Source organism: Salvia miltiorrhiza, chromosome 4 (assembly GCF_028751815.1).
Source record: "Salvia miltiorrhiza cultivar Shanhuang (shh) chromosome 4, IMPLAD_Smil_shh, whole genome shotgun sequence".
Classification (NCBI taxonomy): Eukaryota; Viridiplantae; Streptophyta; class Magnoliopsida; order Lamiales; family Lamiaceae; genus Salvia; species Salvia miltiorrhiza.
Window position 1 is genome coordinate 26,192,834 of NC_080390.1, and position 5,870 is coordinate 26,198,703.

Below are 5,870 nucleotides of genomic sequence, written 5' to 3' on the forward strand. Positions count from 1 at the left end.
TTTCAGATGAAGGTTTAAAATATATAGGTTTAAAGACCCATATATGACGACTACTGAGATTTTGGCCATGTGGACTGGCCAGGTCCGACACAACTACTTCTCAGTCACTCGGAAATACTTTTCCGAACTTGGTAACTCTTGTTCATTGGCTGCAAAAGGTATACTTGGTCTAAAATCACCACTTTCTTCTTAACATCTTGAACATGTCCTTGACAATATTCTATAGCTTCTCAAACTTAGAGTCTGCCTCCTAATTTAATGCAATCCCTAAACATATTCTATAGGCGAAATAAGGTAGGCTCAACCTTACTCAACAATCTTCCACTACATGATCTTAAATGTAGTACTTCTAGTACTTAGTGTTCCTTCACATAGCGCTTGAAATGCAACCATATAATTTGAAGTACTCTTCCGTGTTATTGCAAAAGACCTTCTGAATCATCACACATTCAATAAGGAAATAGCTTTTGCTTATCTGAGCACCTTTATAGGGTATGTGTCACCATATGTAATGCTAAGTCATGGAATGACCTTAGTCAATGCTCTCATTCCGGCTACCAGACTAAATACCTAATCCAAGACGTTCTAACTGAGGCGATGTCCTCGATAGGTTAAGGTATGTATACTTATCTTGAGTATATCCTTAGGGTCTCATTAGAATCTTAATTCATTTGTTTCAGCATTGATCCACTGTCGGCGCTTCTAGCTATTATTAAACTCTGAACCATCTTTGAGAACTTCTCTCATCTTACCCACTTGCGTAAACTTTTATGATCAATCATAATGGTTGGTAATTGTTAGTACCCATATCACATCTCGTCTTTCCAATTCGTAGTAGGGGATCGTAATCAATAGGGATTCTCAGTCCTGTCCTCATCTAATACGATAGGTACTGTAAGCAGAATGGTTCCGAATATCTGAAACTATAAGCTGATAGCTTTAATCGAATTATTAACATCATATACAAAGCATTTTGACCCCTCGTAAGTCTAACTCTGAAGTTCATACATGAATCATGAAGGTTATCCTTAAGCCATAGCTAGTGATAATCGAGGCTAGAAGCGAGTCTCAGCTTATTAGGGATTAGCTAACTGATTACATAAGTCGCACTCATCGCTATAAGCAATATCATACTTAAACTATCATCGAATAAGGCAATAGTCGATTAGGTGCTCCGTCTCGCGTGAACAACCTGAATGAAGAACTATGTCTGCGTCAGTGATTCGTGCGTGGCACTCCGCTTGCACTGTTTTCATTGGATTCTCTTCCTCTTTCTTAGCTCTTTACCATGGCTATAGTGAAATATAACTGAGTTTCTAGTTTCTATTGTTCTTCTCATAACAGTGATCATGCATTCTTAACGCATCTAAGTTCATTGAGATATCTAATCAATCAATAAAGCATAAAACTTGAATGTAAGCATCAGTACATTCATATAGAACATGAACTTCTCAATGTTTTAAAATCATTACCACCTTCTTTCTTGCTGAGCATGACGATGTGATGAAGTGATGAGCTTTGGTTGACTGACTCATATATACTAGTGATCATACTAGAAAAATTGGTTAACTCTAGGGTTCAGAGCAAATAAACTTGCTCTGATACCACTCTGTCACGACCGACCCTAATTAAGGATAATTAAGCCAGGGAAACCGTGACTAATGGAGGGAGATTAGAAGCGGGGTAGAAAGGGGATAATCAAACAAGGAAGGATCACATTTCATCATTTAACAAAAGGGATATTTATAATATAACAGAGGTTTAGTCGTATAGACTCAAATAACTAATAAGTTCAGATAACTCTGACTTAGCCAAAATAACATAAAACTTCTGAGTACGCAGCGGAATAAGGTTCTGATTACATGTATGAAGACATGTAACCCTAGAGTTTTTTTCATAGCATATAATATTGCGACAAAAGAGGATTCCACTCGTCACTTCATCACCATCGTCTACTGCTCAACCTGCACATTTAGAAATACATGCAGGGCTGAGTACAAAGGTACTCAGTGGGCACATATGCCTACTATGAAATATAACATGCTTCGTAAAGATTTAAATTGTCATGCCATCATAAACAGTACAACAAGGGGTTTTTCGCTAAAAAGGCCCAAGCTTACTAAATTCAGTTGTGATTCTTAAAGTTCGACTGCAGTCTAAGTTCTCTTGTAATCTATCATATCTGGAACTGTGTGCCGGAGAGGTGGCCACCTCTCACGGTCACTTGACCGGCCAACCCGCTAGATGACTCACGGTCACTGGTGTACACTAGCCCTGGCAGGATAGCTATCAACTGCTCAGGACCCGAATTCGATTGCATGATAACTGGCAAAGCCACATCAGATAGATATCATACCAAACATTGAAACATTTATGACAAGACAACAGTTGAAATAATTTTCAGTTCAATGATTTTGCAATGAAATAACTGTTCAAACATAACATTAAACTCATTTGATATATATGAAAATAAACCCACCTGATAGCAAAGCTTTGCTACAGATTAGTGACTCCTTGACGAGCTCTTATTCTTGCGCTCGACCTTTAATCCGAGAAAATAACGTAAGACTTTAAATCGAGAGAAAATTCTCAATTAAATGAGAATGCGTAATTTAACTATGCATGAATCTCGTATGCATGATCTATTATTCTGAGATAATAATCAGGGAATTTCTATTGTTAATCCAGATTATCGGATTTAAACAAAAGCTAAGTCTCGTCTCATGAAGCCGGATAATTAACAAAAATTAATCCGTTCTCTTCGGGGTGTTCTAATCCATCAATTAAATAAACCCCGCTCCTCGTAGTCAAAAGAAAATAAATAAATACTTCAGGTTATTCGATTTATAACCTCATAATTAATCAGCTTAATAAATAGGAATAAGTAATGTTATAAGATTAAATAATTAAAAGGCTCAACATAAGGCAACCTAATAATTAATTAAGCAGGGGTGGGCCTGAATTAAATAAATCATGGCAGCCCAAATAAAATAATGAGGGGCTCCAAATAACAATATTAATAATTTTGAGCTCAAATGTGTGAATTAAATAATTGGCTCAAATGAATAAATAAATCTGGACGGCCTATAGAACATATATGAGGCGGCCCAACGGAATAAAATACGAGGCCCGAACAGTGAATGAAATCGGCCCAATTACTGAATAAACGATTGGACTCAATTAAATAATGCATGGCCCAATGAATAAATCTCCAGCCCATTCTAATTAATTTAACTTCAGCCCAAGATAAAATAAAACAAAAGCCCAAAGAAATTAAAATGAAAAAGCCCAATCTTTAGCCCAACAACAAAAATAACAAAAATAAAAGCCCAACATCCATTTTTCTCCCCCCCAAGTCTCTCGGTTCTCTCTCTCAATGAAAATCAGACGCCTCATTTTTCTCCCTCAACCGATCTCTCCCTCTCTCTCGACCGCTCTACGCGAGCTCCGCCGCGAACGGCTCCGGCGAGGCCGACGAGGCCGCCCTCTCATCCTTCGATCTCTCCTCTCAAAATTTCGGCTGAACTCAGCCTTGTCCCTCACTCTTTTCTTCGATCTCAGTTCCTCTGCTCACAAACAAGGTTGCCGCTCTTGTTTTCATAAAATCAGTCGCGCCTCCGCGGCTCTGGAATTCCGGCGAGAGATCGCCGCCTGGGAGCGGCGTCGTTCATCTCCTGAAAACTGGCGTCCCTCCTCTCACTTCACAGATGCGAGGTAGAAAGGAGGTGAGCCCTAATTTCCTGGATCAGAAATCGCCTCCACCGCCGTCACCGGAAAACCAGCGAGCGAGGTTGCTTCTGTCGCCATTCTGAGGTCCGACGAGGTCGGCTCCCTCCGTAGCTGTCGGTGCTGGGTGAAGGCACCGCGAACCGCTGTCGTTGCTCTTTCGGGCGATGGTGAGGCAGACGCAATTTCAGGATACACAACTCAAAAGAATTGAGCCCTAGCTTCTCTTTCCACAAGGCGTCGCCGCTCTGTGATTCGGCGAGAGCCTCACCGTCGTCGTCGCCGGGTTCTCCCCTGATCTCGCCCGACAAGCAGCATAGCTCTGCCTCCGCCGATGCTCCTCGTTTCGGCGAAACAGGGCAGCCTCCCCTCCTTAATGAAAGCTAAGTTCATTCTTAATACTCTATTGTGAACGAAACTCAAAGTTTGTTGTAAACCCAGTTCATATTTCTATTGAGTTCTAGCATTTCTATAATTCGATTATGCAGTGGGTAAAACTAGCCATAGTAGTTTGTTTATCATGCTTAAGTGTAGAGTATGTATGATGGGAAAGTAGTATATGGAGCTCAATGAATACCTTGAATGCTTTGCGAATGTTTGGTGCATGGTTGGCTGCTGCTGTTGTTGAATCCAGAGGATAGGAACTGAAATAAACTGTGGATTGCTTTCATTCTGAATGCAGGTTGAAAATTCAAGAAGGAAGTTTGCAGCTGAATTGTTACAGGCGTGAATTTGGTAGTTATACTTGAGTATCTAGTCATCTATGCCATGTGAAAGCCTTGAGAGAGAATAGGTAGAGTTGCGGCTGATTGACAGCTTCTCTCATTTTTCTCTCCCGCATGCTTGTAGGTATGTAGCTGTAGTGTTTTGTGATAGTGATAGGTTTTGATTGTAAGTAGGGAATAGTGGTGATGTAAATAATTCTCTACAGTCATTGTGTAAAGCTATATCTGCAAATCTAATTTTTTGTATCATTGCATATCTATAAAATCGATTCTAGGTTTTGCTGAATAACTATGCTTCGATATAACATCTCTACGAATTAAATAACTAATTTAACTCGTTCTCATTAGTCTGAACCAAATCACGACTTTCAAGTAACTAATAGAAATAAAATCTCTATCGCATATAAAATAACAACTTTAAGTTGACTTTGCTAAGTTATATATAGATTTGAAAATATAAATTATTAACTGGCTCAATAATTTATATCCCGATTCTCTAACGCGAAGCTAACAAGCATAACTAAAATAATAATAGGCAAAGAATACATATAATTTATAATCCTAGTTGAATTCTAAATATAAATAATTATTGGACTTTTCAATTACTGAAAGATGCAATAATAATTATCGATTTACTGGTCTTAATCATAAATAAAAGAGCGGGCTACTACAAATATTGATAGCCTCCATTTGCCATTTGCATTTATAGCCCCTCCGTTCCTGATCAAAAAAAAATTATAGCCCCTCCGCCGACAACAATGGCGCCGCCGACCAGCGATGTTGCTGCCGACACAGCATTGTCACGGTCAACAAATAATGCTCGGATTGAAGGCGTTCGTTTTGTCAGTTGGCGTAATTTTTTAGCAGCTTCCTTCTGTTCAAACAATGTGGATGACATCTTCTCCAGCAGATATCTGAATGTGTTGGGAACCTTATGGAATATCCTAACCCTTGTTTTGATGATACCAAAATTCATAGGACTTAAATGTAATAGACTAGAATCGTTTTGAACTCAAGTGTTAGAGTTCATTTCTAGTTTAGTTGCGGTGTCAAAGACTGAAGACTGAAGAATGAAGACTGAAGACTGAAGACTGGAGTTACCAACTGAAGTATCAGTTGAAGAATCAGTTGAAGACTGATTATTTAATGCGCGCCATAGACTGATACTAAAGTCAAGTATCAGTTGAACATTCCTCCTAGGACTGATCTTCCAACGTTCAGAGGAAGCCACGTACGCTCAAGTACAGCCGCATTAAATGCAGAGATATCTCAATATCTTATCTCTGCAGAGGTCATTCCTATCTGGTGGTTACTTTTCAGAGATGTCACATCTCCTGTCCTTCAAAGAGAGCCGTTTCCACACAGACAAGGAACCTCGAAGATTGAAGCCTCAGCCCAAATTCGAATTGCTCTCCAACG